Source organism: Pleuronectes platessa, chromosome 15, assembly GCF_947347685.1.
Source record: "Pleuronectes platessa chromosome 15, fPlePla1.1, whole genome shotgun sequence".
Classification (NCBI taxonomy): Eukaryota; Metazoa; Chordata; class Actinopteri; order Pleuronectiformes; family Pleuronectidae; genus Pleuronectes; species Pleuronectes platessa.
Genome location: NC_070640.1, coordinates 23,185,254 through 23,206,333, shown reverse-complemented (window position 1 = coordinate 23,206,333; position 21,080 = coordinate 23,185,254). Strand labels below are relative to the sequence as shown.

At 39.9% G+C, this 21,080-nt stretch overlaps 1 protein-coding gene across 3 annotated transcripts in view; it reads left to right on the top strand.

Moving 5' to 3' along the window:
• The window catches only part of ntm (neurotrimin), a 147,972-nt gene that overhangs the window by 87,017 nt on the left and 39,875 nt on the right, over nucleotides 1-21,080 (top strand). The gene's annotated exons all lie outside the window — the stretch shown is intronic.

Genomic DNA, 21,080 nt, shown 5'->3' with positions numbered 1-21,080 from the left:
GACTGTAAAGACCTGACAATTGTGCTCTATTGATCAGCATCCACCCAGACTAATTTAAACTGCACATGGCATTATCAATACCTGCTGCTGACCCAGATTCAGTATTACTATTCAGGAAGCGTTCGACAGAGTAGCGGATGGGCGGAGCAGCGTGTGAGAGGCAGCTGAATGCTGGGTAATTACAAAGGAGACTTGTGGAATCCCTGACGATACGATGTGCAAGCGGAACCTTTGTGTGCTTGTTTGTCTGTTTATTTGAACACCTCCTCCATCATGGACCACTGTGTAATGAGGTCATGATGTAAAACATGACGATGAATGAAGACCAACGGCTTTTCTTTCTCTTTTTGTCCCCGTAAAGTTTGTCCTCAGGCTTCTTGTGTTCCCAAAACCCTCAATATCTGGCCTTCCCGACAGTTTAGTTTTTGAGTTTTTGTGTTTTTACTTTCTTTAAAAAAAATTTGGGGATGTATTTACAAGGATGTTCTTTTGTTGGTGGGATTGTTGAGAAAAACCCAGATCTCCGGAGGCTTAGAAGCCAACGTAGGACTACAGCTCCTCTCTTCAGTATGAAGTGTCGTTCAGAGCTGGATGTTTGACAGCAGAGGGAATTAGACCACAGTTTTAGATCCACACTTTTCACATAGCTCATACTAATCCTTAAATGTTTGACTACCACTTATATGTGCTGGGCCATGACATAACCTTGAATGCCTCATCTTTTTTTCTTTGTGCCAAGTTTTTCTGGCTGATCTAAAGTTGGAAAGGTGAAAGACATTTTTACGAAGCCACGGAGATAAGTGAAGGATAATCACTTCTTAGGTGACGCCACGCATTAAGCCCTATTGTATCTGTAATAGCCTGTATTCTACTCTGCTCTCCATAGTTGTCTGATAATATTGTATATTTCTTTTTATATTACTATAATTACATATTTCTTTTAAGTAGACTGTCAGACCTAAATGCCAGTGTGAATGGAACTTGCATTTACGCTAATCTGCAGACAACCAAACCATACACAACTCATGAAGCTAAAGTTCTGACCTGCGAATTCCTTGCACAAACTTTCTCTGAGTCACAAGAGCATGTTGCACACACCGTGTGGAAAAGTCCCAGGTCTTGCTCTCCACATTTGGAGAGATCTGAATGTAGATGGCATTGACCCACAAATGTCAGACTCCTTTAGTATTCCATTACCAATGTCCAAGGTTTCCTCCAATTCAAGCAGATGGAGATTAAAATTCTTCGGCTTCCTTCAGATGTGTTTTTCAAAATTGTAAACCTGCAGACGGGTAGCTCGCACTGTTAGAGAGGAGCTGAGACATGCAGTTCAATCTTGATTAACTTTTGTGACATATCTCAATATCTAGCTGTATAGAGAATAACTCTTTAACAGCCAAGTTTCCCCTTTACTTTGTAACCTTCTTAGATGAATAGCGGGGCTTCTGGTGCCACTAGCACATATATAGTGGATATGGTAATACTACATATGCAGCGTGGCAGGCAGGCAGAGTTGAGATCCGGATAAGAAGGCAAATTTAAGAAGGTCATCAGTTGTAAGGAAGCTGAGAGTTTCATTCGAGTTACCGCCTTGGTAGTTCGTTCTGGCGACGGGTAAGAGAGACATCAGCATAGATGTTCCTGCAGCTGATTGCACTCCGATGTGCTGCTGCTGTGAGGAGCTGGCCGAGGCGCAAAAGACCCCCCCCCCCCCCCCCGCTGCACACACTCGCAGAGAGGAAGCCAGGTGGGTGAGAAAACACAGAGAGGGAGAAGAGGGAAGCTCCCCTGCAGATCTTAACAAGTTAGAAGTCATAATTAATAGAAGAAAAAAAGATGATCAGTTTCACACAGGAAAACATACAGCGACCTTGTATGTAAAGGTGTTTTGTCAACACACATTTTACTCGGTATACGACATGAAAAACATATTCATTATGTCAGAAAAATCGAACAATAAAAATAATATATAGAAAACTATAAAGAACGCTTTCCCCTCTCTCTGATACAGATTAGCGAATAAATAATGTTAATATTCCACTTTCTTCCCCCCTTGTGAAGGACACACACTGCGGTACTTAAGATGGCTATGCAGCCTCTGCCCTTCTCTCTCCTCAACCCCAGTCTTTTCCAAATGGAAATCAGCAGACGTCCAATAGATTTGTGCAAAGGCCTCTGACATTGACACCTGACCTGTGTGAGCAAATTAAGACGTCAGATCTACAAAAACCCTAAAGGTGCAAATCATCCAACCAATTTAATGAAAGTCAGTCAGTGATAATGTGAAGGGCTTTTCCTTTTGCTTCTCCAGATGCATTGAGCCTGAACTGCCCATGTTAGAGTCTCCAGTCTTCACTCTAAAAAACACTTTGTTCACGCAGGGTAGTTTTTTCTGAAGCCAAGAAACTTTCCAAGGCTAGAGATTTAGCTGTGGAGTTAGTTAACCTTGTCCAGAGTCAGTCATTCCCCCACTTCCACACTGGCCTTAAGTGATGGGCCTCTCATAGCAGCCAATTAGGCTGTGTCATTTCTCGTAGTGTACAGGCCCTCAGTTTGATTGATCATGCACCAGAAGCATGTGGAGGGGAAAGGCAGCCAAGCATGGTCTTAGGTCAGCTTCATTCAACATGCACCACTCCAACCCCCACCCCCACTATCAGTCAGCCAAGGTTTTGTGATCAATGGGGAGGAAACTGTGTAGCTATTATTTATAGAATCACCAGGCCATTAGACCCAACTATCCACTTAGCCTTTGCCACTGACTGTTTCTGTGTGCCAGACTAGAGAGAATTGGAGATTGAGGATGGAAAGCCGGCCCATATTGTGGAAACTATTCTTTTCATTTATCTCCATCAACACTAAATTTACAGTCAGCTGCATGGCCTCTTACAGCCAATTCACCTTACTTGTGAGATTGCAAACCATTCACAGACCGCACTCGGTGATGTTGAATCAACTTGCCTTGCACAGCTAAGATGATGCATCCATGTACACCATGCTAGCCTCCTTTACTTCAATGCTGTGTTTAAAAAGTTTGTGAGGCAAAGTCAAAGAAAGTTTGCAGAGGTGAGAACAAATGTGTTAGTATTTGTTTCTTAGTGCTTTAAAAATAAATTACTAAAATCTGCTCCCATTTCCCAGAAAATACCTGTGGGAACCCTCAGCCCCTCCAAGGGGGCACTTTAGGCTTCAGACGAGCCAGCCTTCTTTGTACATCCTTTAGAAGGATTGTTTATTGTAAGCGGATGCAGCATCCCCCTTCTGTGTTTCTACTTCCACCCTTTTAAATATTTATGACTGAATCCAAGCTGCACTCTCAACTTGAGCTCATATCCAGTAATTTCCTTTGTCTTTGCTGCTCAGACCACCAGAGAGATCAATAAGACTTTTGAGAGCATTTCAAGTTTAACATGATGTCACACAAAGGACTAAAGTTGGCTTTGGGCTGCATCTCTGAACATCTGATTCTGTGGGTGTGAGAGCTGACTAAAACTGTCCAATTTTACAGTTAGCTCTTTCTTTCTAGCTCAGTTGACTCCAACGTGTAGGTTCATGGCTTGAATTAGTTGGTGTTGGTGTTCAGCCTGGTTTAAGCTGCATTCATGCTTGAAGGACTGGTCGTTGCAACAACTGTGAGATCAACATGACACCTTTTCCTTCTTTAGTCACGCTTGAGGCACGAGTAGCTCGGTGCAGTCTCCTCTGATATGCCTCAGAGAAAAAAAAAACAGCAATGCCACAATGATAAATAAAAACAACCACAACAATCTTGAAATTGTTTTTTTTTCACCCAGGAGCATCGCTTCTGGCTTGTGTGCACTACTTTGCCAAGACAAACCGGTCGCAGAGTTTTTCTCGTAGTTTTCTGCAGTATACCTGCAATGTCCCTTCGGGAGCCATCTGCTAATGTCCATGCTCCCTCAGAGTCAGAAAAGAGATGAAGGCTGTAAATATCCAATTTCATCACAGTTCAATATGATATTGATTCTTTAGACAATGATTCGATATTTGCCGATATCAGCAAAGTCAGGATTCCATTCATGGACCTGTAATTATTATGGAACAATTGTTATATGCCCATTTTGCACAGTAACATCTTATGACTCACACAAAGCAACTAAGACGGAAGAAACAGAACAGTCTTGACTTCAACTGCATTTAAATTGAAAACGTGTTGCTTGTGTGAAGGCATTTCATGGCAGCTGTGGCAAAGGCCTTTCTCTTTTTATACTTTCTCCCTCTGTGCTCCAGCTCTCCTTTTCTTTTGTCTATAACTTACCATGTCACAGGGTGTCTCATCTAAAATGACGAGCAGAGACATGCAGGTGCAGTTTCTGTGTATTAGGTATGCCTCCAGTGTGATGACGACAACTTTTAACCGCTCACCCCAGCTTGGGGGACCCGATGCAGAGCATTGCATGGCTTGTGCACCTACAGGGGCTGAGAGGTCTGTCATCTCATTCCTCCTATATTGGTCAACTTGGTTACCATTGTCCAACAGGCCCCCTGGTGCTTCAGAGGGTCATTGAATTGCAGTCCGCTGGCTGGTCGCGTACCTCCCAACATTTTCAATTATTGTTAAAGATGACCCATCATGTGGGAACTTTGATAAAACTCAGTGACCCATTTGTTCAAGCATAGAAGGGCGCACTGGCCTGAAGCTGTACTCCTGGAGAAATCAAGCCAGTAGTTGTTTTGTTGTGTTTTTCTTTGCCATTTTTTAAAGCTGATCCGTGTTTGTGAATGAGCTAGCCACAATTACATTTCCTTAACGTTAGCTATAAACAATTACAACTGAAACCTAGCTAATCATGTTTAAGTCAAAGGTAATACATTTTAAACAGTTCTTTTTACTGTACACAGAAAAGAGAAAGTACTTCAGAAGAGAGGACGCGTGCAACCATTGAACATACAGCATTTATCCAAATTTAGTATGAATCAGTTTTCTCAGAAAACAATTCTTGTATCTAAAAGAAAAAACTCTGGCGTGATTAGGGTTTTAGGGGACTGTCTGGCCTTTGTAAAGGTATGCATTCAACCTTTCTAGTTTGTTTCAGGTATGTAGTCTAGTTTGTTTGATTGGTAGCAGAATTATGCAAAAAGTATTAGATTGATTACCAAAAAACCTAGTGGAAGGATGGGGCATGGGTTGGAAAAGAACCCAGTAGCTATTGGTGTGGCTCTGGATCAAGCGATGAATCCTGGAATCTTTTACACTTTCTTGTGAGATAAGCAATGGTACCACATTTTCATAGTTTCTCATAAGATAATTCATGATCCTAAACTGATATTTACAAGTACGTGCAATTTGGTGCAGATTCAAGTAAAAATCTGAATCCATAGTGATGTAATGGTCGTCTCATAAGGGGATTGTTGGGATTGCAGTAGGTATGCTCTCTGAGTGCCATTCTATTTTGTACATAGTAATAGCCTTTTACCCTCCTGCACATTAACATATTGATGTTCAAGGTGAATTTGTTTCAGAATTTAAATGCTTTCTGACTCATGTAAAGTAGAAACGAGGTTATTACAATCCCTAAACAGTTTGTAGGCATTGAGTTCTGACGTCAAGCTATTTCTATTTCTGTTCTATTTCTCATACATAATCCCCTATCCAAGGATTTCATGCAAGCCATGTCACTAAAATGCTCCAGCAGGACAAGGGAGCTAAACCATTTCTCATCTTTTCAGTCCCTCAACTCTCTTTGAACTCTGTGACTTCATAAGTTAATGAAAGGCCAGTGGGTATTATTTGTAAACGCGCCACTTTCATTTGTGCGTCTGTTCAGCAGTCCAATGATATGAAGTTGAAGCAGAATTTAGATGTGACTTCTGTGATCATGAGTCACAGTTCATTCATGTATTCATTTCTCCTCCGTCTGCCTTCCCCATATGACAAACTCTCCTGTTACTCTGGACCCTGCCATGCCCTCCTGCTCTGTGGAGCCGCTTGTCTCCTCCCATCCGACCTACTCTCCTGTCCCCTACTCCCAATCAACACTTTCTATTTATACCTGCCCATTTCTACTCGTTCCCTGCCAGATTCTTTATCGTGTTTCCCGGCCTTCCTTGCCTGCCTAGTTTTGACCACCTGCCTGATTTTGGATTTTGCCTTTGACCTCCTCCCTTTGACTGTCACTTGGTGGATTTGCCTGCCTGTTACTGAATAATGGCCCATCCCCGGGACTCTACTTACTGTTTCCCATTGCCTGCTTCTGTCATGTGAGCCTTAATAAAGGCGCCATGTGTTGAATTTTTACTGGCGTTGCTGGGTTTGTGTCATTGAGTCCTACTAAAGCTGAACCTCTACCGTCTTCATGGATTTTATTTGCCTCTAATTGTAACTAGTTCATTGCTTGTGAATCAGGAGCATGGGCTTAAATGTCATTAAAGGGTTGTGTCTCAATTCAAGTGTAGTTTATAATATTAAATTAGAAGGGCCCTGAGAGAGCGCATACATCCACCAAACCATACATCCAACCTGAGTCTGAGGGAAACCACATTTAAATTCACTACATTTCCAGATTTTTATTTGGACTTGATTGCACTTATTAAATGATTACAGGGAAAACACACTATCTCGCAATCGTAATGAAAGTGAAAAAATAAGATCTGCAACAACATTTCAACTCACTAAACACCTAACAAAAGTGAGAAATCATGTTTTGTGTGTTTTTACTCCGATCACAATGTAGGCTGTTCAGTTAGTATATGTAAAAATGTTTGTCCCAAAGCCATAATCCAAAGAACAAAGAGCTCTCTTTTTCTGTGATATTATCAAAAGGCAAAAGTTACACTATACAGAGTCAGAGTTGTTAATGCCAAATAATGTACAGGGGTTCTTTTAGAAGTTACAAAATGCTATTGGCTATTGGTCTACTTTAAATTCTATTAACTGCCTCTGCAGCAGCAGGATGTTTTTCTTGATGACACTGTGAGACCTTTGTCTCATGTCTCACATTTTTGAAAGTTTTGTTCGCTTCCATCAGACAAGACCAAACTATCTGAGAGATAAGTATCACAGCTTTTAATGAATTTGGGCCAGAGTGGGCTGATAATAGGCCGGCTACTCGCTGACTCTCCCGAGACTGAAAAATGTCTGTAGCAAAATTTAATACTTTGAATCTTTATTTTTTGATAGTTTTGTTGCAGGGGGATGGAAGCCGAGAACAGCTCTGCTCTATGGCATCTGATTTATTGTAATTACTGGATTATGTGCAAAAACGTTTATGCAAGACAAGTAGAAGTGAGTTCCATCGCAAATTTGGCCTGATGGATCGAGCAGTGAGAGTGCTAATATTATTCAAAGGGGCACTTTTATCGCTGGCTTTGCTTTGCGTCCAGCTGAATTAAGCAAAGCTCACACACTTTCTCAGACGCTGAGACTCAATTATCATCAGGAGACGCTCTTGGCCAACTTGTGTCCTCTTCCTCTCAGCTTTCTGAAAACAGAGGGTGGGAGAGTGGTACTGAGGTGGTGGGGTTCGCACTTCTTTTCCCATTTGTCAGTTTGGGAGAAGTACACATTTGAAGCTTTCTACCAGAACACCCTTATGTGTTAACTTTGTGAAAGGGTCTATATTGATCGAAACCCTGATCTTTTTCCTGAACCTAACCAAGTGGTATTGTTGCCTAAACATAACCAAACTGCAATTTTACACTGAAGCCAAGAGCTTTCCTGTCAGTACGTTTTTTTCTGGCAGAAAACCCCTGAAGGCAAACTTCTCCCAACAGCGAGACACACTGTGTGCGGATATTTCTTGGCGATGTAAATTGCTCTGAGCCTGCTAGAAGTTCTTCTGGGACAAATCTTACGCTCCCCAAACAAGTGTTTCCTCTTATATTTTAAGGATCCCCTTAAGGACAAGAACAAGCAGAATCTGATTGCCACATGGCCCACGAGTGACCTTCAAGCTGGGGAGGGTTAAACTGGAGCAGTGATGTGGTAATGGTTCAATCATGAAACAATAGGCCCCTGGGCATGAGTGAATGGCTAAAATACAAGTCCTAACCCCCCATCATGAGGGGCACTACTCAGCCTTTAAAAACAGGTTTAGAACTGAATATTGAGCTACTGTTTCAATCATAATTCCCTGTGAACAGCTCCTAAGCAGTTGTACAATAAACATAAGACCTTCAATGTATTTATTTACAAGACGGGTGTGAAGCTTTATGGTAGCTAATTAATTAAAGGGGGGGGGGGGGCTAACAATCTATCAGCAACACACTCTTCGTGTCTTCTGTCTAAGGCTCTTGCTCACCCCAAGGAAGTACATATTTTACTCCAAACCTAACCAAGTAATTGTTGTGCCTGGACTCAATTGAACTGTAACCTTTCCACAACGGTAGCTGCATTTTTGTCATGCATGAGGATGAAGGTCGTGGCTGACTCTCCTATGGGTTTTATCCAAGTATAAGTACAGGAGGCCTACATGGTCGTTTAAGTTGGACAACGTGTTGACTGCTGCCAAAACAAATAGCCTATTGACACTTATTAGGTGGCATTCAAATGGTGAATGGTCTGTATTTATATAGCACTTCTCTAGACCTGAGGACAAATAAAAGTGCTTTAGAGTACATTGTGGTCTTACTTATTACTCAAAATCAGACACTGCCAATATTAAAAAAAATGTAAACACCGCTAACATTGAAGTTGTTCTAAATAACACAACAAACAGAACAAAACACCTTAACCATGGCTGTACTGCCTCAAGACTTTCCCCAGTTGACTTCAGTCATCACCTTCTGTCTATCTTGTATTTTAATGTCTGCACAATTGAGGCCATAATAAACAATACAAAATATAACCTGCTAAATGATACCTTGCTCAAAGCAATAGTTCCTTTTACATTCTGCCTATTTGCTCAATCACTGCTTAGACTGAACTGAAACATCCAAATAACGGCAAATGTGTGGTAAGTGGCCAGACGGAGCAGCGCTGCCGTCGTACAAACAGCTCAGCAGTTCCTCTAAGGATGCACTGCTGCAATAATGAGTTGACTTTTTGTGAGACTAATTCACCCTGGAAGATGTCCAAGATCATATATTATAACTATTTATTACGCTGGTCTCACTCTTAATTACTCCTGCCTAGACGATAGAAGTATATGAAAGCGTAGACTTCTTGCTTGCAAGGCAGCCCTCTGCTGCTTTGGAATAACCACTCAGTTTAAGAGTTCACATATGCTATTCCTGTGGGCCAGGATGGTTGAGTTAATAATTTTTGACACATTAAGATTCCATAATATATCACAGAAATGCAGTGTTGAATGCTGCTCTTGGATATGAGTGTGAAGAGGCTGTTGGCTTAGGACGTAAAAAAAACAATAATAGAATGGCTTTTAATTGTTGTTGTCGCTTAATTTATCTGTCATTTCTATGTTTTTTTTTTTATTGTGCCACTGCATTAAAAATAATATTTTACTAATAAAACAGATCTCTTGAACTTGCATTAGGTTGAAAGTTTCTATGTCAAATAAATCATCAACATAGATTAGCAACTAAAATGTATGAAAATGTAGGCGATGAATTCATAAGCAGAAAGATGTGAAACAAAAGTTTAATTATCTCTGCTTGGTAAGAAATGCTTGGTTTAAGTTGCAGACATTAATTGTTTTCTTATTATCTTTTTATATTTAAATGTCTTCTATTTAAATATTTTTTTCATTGCACCTTTTTACCCTTTTATGCTTTTTTTTTATTTTTATATTATTTATATTTTGTACCTTGAGGATTGCTGTTGATTTCGTTGTACACTGTGCAATGACAATAAAAAGTATTCTCTATTATTCTATAAAGCGACCTCTACCCTGACCGACACAAAAGGCTGCCATCGATTGTCATTTTTCATTCCCTTCACCTCAACCATGACTTGGCAGTTCTGCCCGCAGTCTAAACATAAAGCATCCTCCTTCATTCCTCGAACCAATGTTCAGGTAAAAAAAACACTGGCAATAATCCAGGGACAATGTAGGCAATCTGTTTGATGGATCTCAGACTGCATGACCTTCACACAGTGTGACCATACAATTCATTTTAGCTGAGCTGCTTTACACAATATGGAATATTATCTTATTACTGTAAGTGTTGCTTCCTTTTGCTTCAGGTTTTATGGTGAATTAAAAGCCTCTGCTCTGTTCAGTTAACATTCATAATATTTATTTGTCCCACTGTCACATACACACTATTTGTGTTGGAACAAATTCTTAAAAAACTGGAAAAAAAAAAAATCTTACAAATGATAAAAAAGAAAAGTATTTTGCAGTTTTAAAAACAATGCTTAATGTTCGCACTCGAATGTAAACATGCAACCCAAAGTGCAAGGCCTATGCAAAGGACTTTCACAGGTCACTGAGCATGGAAAGGCAGAGTTCACCATTCTATATTTTCACTTTCTCTGTGTTGGACATTTGTGGCCACAGAGGCTCTTGCCTGAGTATAGAAGCTGTAGTTGTGAGTGTCCTCAGGAGCTCTGCACCTTCCGCTGAGTAAATCCTGCAGCAGATCAAATGATGCACCATCTATAGGACAGTTCTCAGACCAGTTGGTGATGTTCCCTACGTGTGTGTGTGTGTGTGTGTGTGCGTGCTTGCGTGCATGCGTGTGTGTATGATTCTGCACTGCCAAGTTGAAGGTCCTCACTCCTGTGTCAGGATTATCTCTCAGATTCAACATTATTCATGGTTACACTCTCAACATTGTTCATTCATTATTATTTTTGTAAGATTGTATTTCAACTCTGTTAATATTTTGCAGCTTGACAGATTCTCTAATTGGAAACATCTAAAATTGCCAGGTGAACAGCTCACTGAATATTATTTCAAACTGAAGGAGACAGGGTTGGATCCTAAGGTGCAGTGGAACAAACATTCTATGATACATAGCATGCACCCACCTCCAGGCAGGAGGATTGACTGCATACCTCCCAAAAATAGTCACATAGACATGCTCGTTTCTTGAAGAATAAGACTTTGGGCAATCACGTCCTTTCCGTTTTTATTCATTAACTGCAAGTTTATCCCCTGACTTTAGCCTTGGAGGCAGAATCTTCTCCCAGACAACTTAAGTACTTTCATTAAATTGCACCAAGCATTGACATAAACACTTCCTGAGTACAAACTGAGTTAAACTAATTTTACTTCTATCGCAGTCATTCTATAAGAAGCAAGCAATTTAATGAGCGATCCTGCTTTGCAGCCTTGAGTGAGTCGCAGGTCTCAAATCTTTTTGCCTGAATACTAACGAGGCAGGTTCAATTAAATTGTTTACACAAACACACATAATATACATTATCTCAAGGCACTTTACATAGAAGGTTAATACTTAAAAAATATAGAGAAACCCAACAGTTCCCACAATGAGAAGCACTTTGGCGACTGCAGAGAAAAAATCTCTAAGAGAACCATACTTAATGTGGGCGGCCAACTGCCTCGACAGGTTTGGGCGATAGAAGAGAGAGACAGAGACCAGGAAAAGTTGTGCATTATCGTGTTTCAGCTCTGACAGACTAGTTGGTGTAATGAAAACAATAAGAAATAATTATTTATGTAAAGATATTATTAATGATAGCAGCAACAATTCATATATAATAATAATAACAGTAGTTTGTGTTGTTTCAATCCTTTAGCTCTGAAGTCAGAGATACCTGCAAAGAGAGAGAGAGAGAGAGAGAGACTATGGGAGGGAAAACACACAAAGTTAGTGACATGTAGTAAAATAGATGAATGTGGGGGCATAGGGACAGGAAGAAGGGGTGAAGTGCTCAAAGCATGATGGGAGCTCCCCCAGCATTCTAGACCTCAAGCGGCCTAACTAAAGGATGGTTCAGGACTCACTTGATCTACATTACTTCAAGTACATCTAGCCCGAACTATAAGCTTCATCAAAGTTTGAAGTCTAAACTTATATGTAGAGATGGTGTCTGCCTCCGGAACCCACAGTGGGAGCTGAAGGCTCCATCTCCTGTTCTACTCTTACAGGCTCTGGGAGTCACAAGAGAGGCTGTATTCCCCTAATAAGTGATCTATTGGGACAATACAGTGTTATGAACTCTTTGACATATGAAGGGGCTTGATTGTTGAGGGATTTGTATGTGAGGAGCAGGATCTTGAATTATTTTCTGAATTTTAGGAGCCAATGCAGAGAAGCTAAGACAGCAGTAATATGACTGATAAACACAGACTATAATATAATTTCTGTCCAGAGTCAGTATAGTTAATAAACGTATATTAAAATGTAATTTAAAAATTGGTCGGACAGAATAGGGTTTCGGGAAATGTTATTATATTTTCAATGTCTGTGCCTTATGTCAGAACAAGATCAAGAGTGTGATTGAAACAGTGAGTGGGTTTATTTACATTTTGAGTCTGTTAATTAATTAAAAGCTGAACTAAGACTCTCATTGGAAACATCTACATGAAAGTTGAATTGACCTACAATAATAACTTGATCTGTCCTAAGAACTAGCTCAGATAGAACTTCGGATTATCCAGATGAACTGGTTTATGTGATTTCAGGCTTGGATGTTAAGTGATTACTCTTCACTATAAACAGTTTTAGTATTTATTGGTCCATTCACCTTCTCATCTCCCCATAATATTCATCATTTTGGTGTCATGGAGGCATCTCTGTGTCATAAAGGGAGGAGTCCAAATCAAAGTGTAGTGAAAATATCACAGTCCTACCTAAGAGCGCAGATTTATTCCGCCCACTATGTGGAGACAAGCATGTTGACACAGAAATGTGTCCTAATGAATGCATGGTTTGGGTTAATGAATAGCCCCATCAGCATAACTGATGAGGCTTAATATATCACTATGATTATGGCGGGACATTAGGAGACTCAAGTGGTTGTTTTTGCATCAGGTCACGACAGCGCTTGTTTTTCCGCTTTGTTCAACACAGAGACGGAAAACATGAATAGTGACTCATAGCAAAGGGTCGCAAACCTGGAGACAACAGACTTATAGTAGTGGTTTTATTAAAAACAAATATAAAAAAAACTGATTTTGTCTGTGTCAGCCACAATACGCAACACATTACTTGATTATTTTCAGATTTACATATTTCCTTGACCTATTTCCACTGATATCTGCGTCACTTGATTACATTGATTGAGTTTAAGCCAGAACATTTGTATGACCTCTGTTGACTAAACAATTAAAAAACAATTAAAATCCTCTTCCTAGGACCTACCGCTAGACATGAACTGCCCTTGCTCTGGGAGTGCCCCCCCTCCAAACGGAGGGGGGGGCATGTAGAGCCCCTTCATGTCATAGACAACACTACCCCTTCACAGCCATGCGCAAAACGAAGGGCTAAGGCCAAGTGGTAGGGCTCAGGGGTGAATTGGGACAATAATTTAGGCATTTGTTGTGATGAGTACATAAATGTCTGTTGTGAAACCTACTTGGCATCATGGAAGCAGTTTTTAATGTTTATTTAGTCTATATGTTTAATTACACAAGAATCAGTAATTTCATAGCATTGACGCTTGTTCTATACTATGTGTGGATAATGATAAACGAGGGTTTTCTGTCATTACTTATGACCAATTATAACCAGTAGGTTAAGCAATAAAATAAAATAAATTTTAACAAACCAGATCTTTGTATAAACCCTTAATAGGTCAACTAATTTTAGTGGGATCAGTTCAAATTCAAAATCGTCCTAAGATTTTATAGGTAGTTAATGCCTCTCAAAGCTCCATTGTTCTGAAAAGGGTTCACAATCATTCAGTGCTCAGATTAGAGCAGCGGGGTACCCTCACTTCAAAGTCAGACAATACGAATGTGAAGTGATTTTGTCAGGACTTGATTTCTCACTTATTCACAATGTGTTGCACGTTTTCCCTTTTTGAAAACACATTTAATTGCAAACCAAGGGGAAAAACTCTTCTGGATGCTGTAACTGAACTAGAAATGTTATCTTCTGAGGTTTGGTAAGGTTAGATTATCAAGGACCCCCACTGAAGGTAGTAAAAATATCACACATTCCTTTTAAATTGGATGAGAGTTATTAGTTTATAGTTTATAGAGAAATAAACATTAGTACTAGCTGTATGTGTCCAGTTTTGCTCAGAGTGCATCTTTCCACACTAAGCTCCCAGAGCAACTTATGTGAGTCTCCCGTTTTACCTTGTTACGCCGGGTTCACACCGGACGCCGAAGCGTGGCGTAAGCGCTAATCCCTGGCGCGCCGGCGCTTGGCTGTTCACACCGGACGCGGTAGCGACGCCGAAGCGCCGCGCATTACTACTAATATCACATACTTCTGCTGTTATCAGCCTACAGTAAAACGGCATTTAATCATTTTTTTCAAGCATATACTTACTTGTTGCTCCAACATTAACTGCAACAGCGTCCCAACATGTGTCTTTTTTGGTGTTGTCTTTATACAACATATGCCGAGAATCATACAACTCAAGTTACTTCTCCACTTCAATTATTAATTTATGTCATCCATGTTGAAGAACTTCTCCGCTGTTAGCTCCGGTAAATGTCGGGTGTCGAGGGTAAATTACGTATTCTCCACTCAAGCCTATGTGGAGAATACGTAGCCCCCCCTCTCTCTCTCTCTTTTCATCTTTATCACTGCTTGTGTGGCTGTAGTGGATGGGCAGAGGGGGACATGTAATAATGTGGTTGGTAAAAGTGGTAAAATTAAAACTCCAGGACAACAGAAGGTGAATACAAAGTAAGGGATGCATATTTGATAATTTATATCATATAAAATATGTCATCAATATCGTTTAAAATCATTTTTCAGTGTGTTTCCTGTCGCGAAAAAAATAGACTCAACGCCGAAACGATCGCTTCACGGCGCTAGGCAGCCGCGGCGTGGCGCGGCGCTTCGGCGTCGCTTTCGCGTCCGGTGTGAACCCGGCGTTAGTCTTACATTAAGGCATTTGATGTTCATCTGTAGTAAACATCCGATTTCAAGAGTGTCTTGGTTATTGGTCATTTAAAAAATCTTAAAAGCATTACGGAACATCCTTTCAGACAAAGATACAAATGGAGGTTGAAGAACTGCTGACAGTTTACAGTAGCTGTGCTGTTCATCTTCCTGATAAACAGGAGCTCAAGTTTAGACGATCGACCCTCAGATACAAGCCATATAAGTGGACATCAGGCACACTTTCTATTCATACTAACAATAGTTTTAATGAATGTAGTTTGGATAAATGTAGGCACAGAAAGTACTAGAAAAACACTGTGGTTTAGAAATAAGTTCTTTGTCAGTCTTTATACTATACACCTGAAGTTCTTTGTGCTTCTATCACAATTAGATCGACAAACAAATTATGGGTCATAATATGCTGCTGCACTGATGACCCATGGGTTAATTTACCTCAGGATGGTCTCATTAAGCACAGCACCATCTTGTCTCAGGCAGGAATTGGATTGTTACCATGGCTTGCTCTATTTATATCTTGCCTGCACAGGATTTGGCTACACATAAGGGTTCATGCACAGTATTAGGTTGTATATCATCTGCATTTAGGAAGAGCTCAGAGCATTATACACAATCACTGTGTTTAGGTGCAATGTAAAAGAGACCTAAAGCATAAAGATTAAAATGTTGGCCGTACCCCTTTCAAGCTTCACAGGTTTTAACCCCACAGGTTTAACGCCAATCTTGAATCCCTTTGTTTTAAACGCGATCCAGTAGAGGACACCTCATTTCACTAGGTGTATTGTAGCTTTTGGCGAGGTAGCTTTGATGCTCTTTGTAGAATTCTTGGGGCACTACTTTCCAGTGGATCCAGCGTTATGCCTTTTGGCCTGTCTGTCATTGCATAAAGACCCAACTGGCCAATCACGCCAAAAGTTGAATGAAATGGACATCAGACATCCCATCGCAGATTGTGGCCCTAAAAAAACGTACTCCCTAAGGAAGGAATAATATATATATTTCCTCCGCGAAATATGACAACCTTTTATCAGCAGCACAGATATCACCCGTCTCACATGACTGACATGATTGAACTGTAATATCACACTAGTGTCGTTGAGGAGAGGAAAAAGCTAACATACTGTGTGTCTCCCAACATCCATTTTAGATATCTTTAATAATTTAGTATCCCTGGTGTGTAGCTGTGTGTTTTGTATTATAAAAACCAAAAGATCTATAGAAAAATATTCAAAAACATATAGAGCCGTTGTGCCAGTGTAGACAGCTGGACTGATTAAAATAAAATTGCAGCTGTCAGACGTGTGCAAGACGGATGACTGGAAAATGCAGCAGACTTGCTACAGAAAATATGTTTTGTAGGTCAAATAATGGTTGTGTTATGTTCAAGGCTGGTTTTTACTATAAATAAAGCCTTACATTTTGAAGCACTTGGGACTGATGAAGATGAGTGAGATGAGAAGTCTCCCTGTGTCCTGAATGAATGCTCACACATAAATACTAGATTATGAATCTACCTAGTTGGTTGAGAAGTTGGCTACAAGCTAGCTGTGAACCAGTAGGACATTTATTCTCAATTCTCTTTCAGCGGGAATCTAATCTTTTCGACCCTAAATACACACACATTGTACTTAACTATCATATTATGGAATTTTTGAAGACACATATACATTCCCATTACTGGACCAATCCAACATTGAGACTTGACAAGAGCCAAACCCTTAAAGAATCATGTATGGATCACAAAAGTATTGCCAAGGGTAGCAGTTATTGCCCTCCTTCTAATTAATCTTCGTTACAACTGCCGAGCAGAAAGAATATCAGGTTGGTTGTGTCGTTGCACAATCTTCCACATGTGTAGTTGAAGTACAATTATTTGTATCCTTTTGTGGGGCAATGTCCTGCAACTATTTAAGCTGTTTTCATCATATTGGGCTAGGGATTTTATGAAAGTGCAGTTGTTGCTTCATCCGTTGATTTTGATAGGGACATTAAATAAAAGCCTCGAACAACATGGCTGCCGACTGGGGAGGCTCACTGTTGCTGGAGATGTTGTAGGAAGCTCCAGTTCAGGTGCATGTGAGTCATTAGAAAGTAATGTTAATCTCTTCAGTGACAGAATGTTGACAGGGATGAAGGTTGTATTCCTGAAAGCAAAGCTACTGATGACATTGCAGTAAATATTAGCTCAACTGATCCACAGTGCAAACATATTCCCCTGGTGACATCTAATTGCAGGGAAACAAGTATCATATATTTTTAATGTTCTGCACATTACTGTCAGAAAACATGGGAGGTGGAGAGAGGAGAAGCTGTTTGCTTACGGATGCACTTTCATCGCCCCAATCTGACAAATCTCTTCTTCCCTTCCTCCTCTCCCGCTTTTGATAAGACAGACATTGTATTTAGATATCCTTTTTTCTTTTTTTTGCCATCTGTGCAGAGGTGATAAAAAAGAATAACTGGTATGTTAAATATGTATCCCTCCTTGTTACTCTCTTGGGGGATGAAGCTAGTGAGGCTTATAGTTTCTATAACATCCAGGATTCAAACCAGATTTTCTTTTCACTACAACAACACATTTTGAATATATATATATATATATATTTATTGAGGGTCAATCCTGCTTTTACCATCACACTGGATGGTAAAAGAATAAGTATTAAAATCCCCACAGACATGTCAATGAGAATTCCTGCATATAAAGACTGAGAAACTTTAACATTGCACTGCAAACCAGAGGCAGTGTACCTTTACTCTCTCTTTCGTCCTCATTTAATGACCATTGGGAGACCAGCAACTGCAATTTTATATCTTAATGATTTGTTTTGTACTCTTTCATCGTGCTCAAAGAGGCAGCACTCCCACTCACTCAACACGACTGCACAGAGTTTCTCATGAACTGGAAATTGGAAGACGGTGTAAACACGGTGCCAGAATACCCTTAACTGTGTCACTGACCCTCTCAAATTAAACAGGAACCCCTGAGGGCGGCATTTCTGTAGGAGGCACTGACCATGGCCTTGACTTTGAAGACTGAGAGTAAACAGGAGTTCTTTAAAATTCATACAATCTTGATTTTCTTTATTTAAAGGTTGTCCCTGGTTCCGTTGCACGGCATCTCTTGTCAGATGTGCACCTATCTGAGTGGTTGGAACGAGTTGACCTCAGGAGATATTTTATGCTTCACAGTATGGTCTTTTGAATATGGCTTCAATGTGGTGCTGCTGTTAGCAGACCTATAACATTTTGAAAAGTTGCCACGGTCAAACTGAGCACTTATTTGCTTCCTAATAAAAGGGTTAGGGTTGGTGTGGAGGAAGAAGAGGAACGAAAGAAAATACAGAATAAATTATATTATTTTATATAAAATTCATCTATACTGTAAGTTTGAATATCAATGTGATGTGATATTGGATAATCTAGAAGTCCATATGTCTGACAAATTAACTGACAGACCTATTTTCACATAGCACCAAAGCAATCATTTGTTAACCAGCCCTTTTTCAAACTTGTTGAAACATAGTAGTTTCTCTGAGAGTGGAAGTCCTTGTGCATTCATATATGTTTTTCACGTTTCATACATTAGTGAGCAAAATGTCTAAAAGTCAGAGCCACAATAGACATTATGCAACTTTTTTTTCTGTACCGCGTAGCGCTAACTAACATGACCAACTTTACACAAACCATTGCCTCTTCACTTAAACAGCTGTGTTGCCATGAATAATGAATGATAAGTAAATGCAATAAATGCAATGGCCATATGTTACATCATGAAACATGTCCGTAAAGTAACGAAACCCCATGGCCTACACAGTCCATTAAAGCATTCATGCAGCAAAGTGCTCACAGTCTGTCGGCTGCAGAGAGACAGCTGAAATCCTGACTTTGTGGCTGTGTAAGAGTCCAACATGGAAACCAGTGTTTCACTGAGCTCTCGGATTGAAACCACAGTCGACTGTGGCGTCTCAATATACTAAAACGTTGCAGTGCACTTTCACATCTCTGCAGGTGTTAAAGCACTCAAGGGCACATCTCCCCACACTGTAGAATATACTATAAAATATATATAATAGGTTGGACTGACTTTGTAAAAGACTTTGCAAACGCAGAGCCTCTAAACATAATGATGAGTCAAAGTAAATTGTTTGTGTGCTTGGCATACAAAAAAAACACTAAAACACTTGGCATATTTTACTGTGGCCCATTTGAATAAAGTGGGAAGAAACTCAATAAAGAAGAGTTGCATGAACTTCATTTATTGTGCTGTGCCTGTAAGAAAATGAAAACTGTTAAACTCATAATAAAATGTAATACTGAAATTGACTTTCATTCCAGGTTCTACTCAGGTTAGAACTTCAGCGGAGCGATCATTTCATGAGAAGCCGTATTTTCAGTTGGTAAACACTGTTGTATGGTCCATGCGCTCATAGCTACCGAACCTGAGGGATGTTACGATCCATTCTGCACTACACTGAAAAAAAAAAGAAAAAGGTTTACCAACCGAAAACTCAAATTGCTTATACAAATTAATTAAGTTTCTTCAAAATGGATTTTATCAAGTTATATTTACACATACAACTTTTGGGAAAAAACAATCCTTTACAATTGTAGTATTTTTTTAAAGCTGGTTAACTGTTTTCTTTGGAAGTGTAAAAAGTGAGGCTGTTTTCTTATAAGCCAGATCTAACAATGTCACGCACAACGGCGATTATAATAATAACACGTTAATACATTTGAAGAATTAAGGTAAACACAATTTTTGTTAAGCTCGAAATTGAGAACTCTTGAGTTGTTGTGTTTAATTGGCTCCTGTTTCCTGTGTTTTAGCACAAAGGTGGGGAAATGACATGTGCTTCCACAAGAATCCAAGATGGTTTCTCTTTTATGTTATGAAAACACGTCTCTTCAGGTAATGGCCTAAGAAGGACACAGAGGCTGACAGAGTAGATAGGCCACTCACCAAAGAGCCTGTTTGTTGGATCTCCTCCAAGAAATGTTCCATCCTTCAATTTGTAAATGCAGGCATTTGTCCTTAAAAGTCTGCAGGTGACCTTAAAATCATCATTACATATCAGGTCTTTCAGACATGTCAGAGGTATAATTTTAATTTGAAAGTAAAGTTACAGGGAAAGCACCCCTGCTGTTGTTGGTTTTATTTATAAAGCTAAACATGTATCAGTGTGGCTGCTCTGCTAAATACATTTACAGCTCAGAAATGAATTTACTGTTGACATAAAAAAAATGAAAACACCACATTGAATTGACTTTATCATAGAATATTGATAACCTTACCATATTGCAAGCACTTTGATCCATTTTATCTGAAAGCCATTGCCCCTGTGTATTGGCTTCACACACGCTTACACAGACCCACAACTTCTGTCCTCTTTCCCCACCATAGCACCACAAATGCCCCTAGGATGCCATTGACCCTACTGCGGCTGCTGAAGTGGAAGTGACTGATGTTGTAACAAAAGCTGCGACAGCGTAAATGGAGCTGAGAGTCTTTCAGCTCCAGAGCGTTGATCTTACATTGCCACCACTCTAAACTGTTTAGGTGTAGAAATCCCGTGTGCTTCTGCCCACTGGTAGATTAGCCTACCGAAGGTTACATAAACCCAGATGATAAACACCACTTGGCAGCTAAAAAGTACACAGTTGTACAAAGTATGAATTTCTTCCTCTACTGGCAAACTCGCTTGTAAGTTATGCTTTTTTTTGTATTATATTTGATATATAAGCTTTTCTTCCTGCTGCCCTGGTGGTACATTCTCAGTGGAATCTAAAGATTTTTGGGAAAATAACATATAGCAGCTGTGTTGCTCTGTGGAATCAGTCAAAGATCTGTGACCCAGCTCGTGAAGTAAAAGCTGCATTCTGTGACTGCTGAAACCAATATGTTGTGATGCAGCAGAGCATAGCAGCACAGTTTCAGCTCATTGTCTCACTTAGTTTGGAACATGTGTGTGGGCAGATGAACAAAAAAAACAACAGATGACTGATCGAGAGCCATAATTGTTGAGTGTACCTGTTTACTGTCCTCACTGAAACATTTCAAGCAAGACGTTAACATGACTGATAAATGCTCAAATGTCATTAGTATTCCCTTTGTAATGCTGTATAGCCTAATATCTATGTGCATTGAATGTTCCTCCTTTTTATAAAAA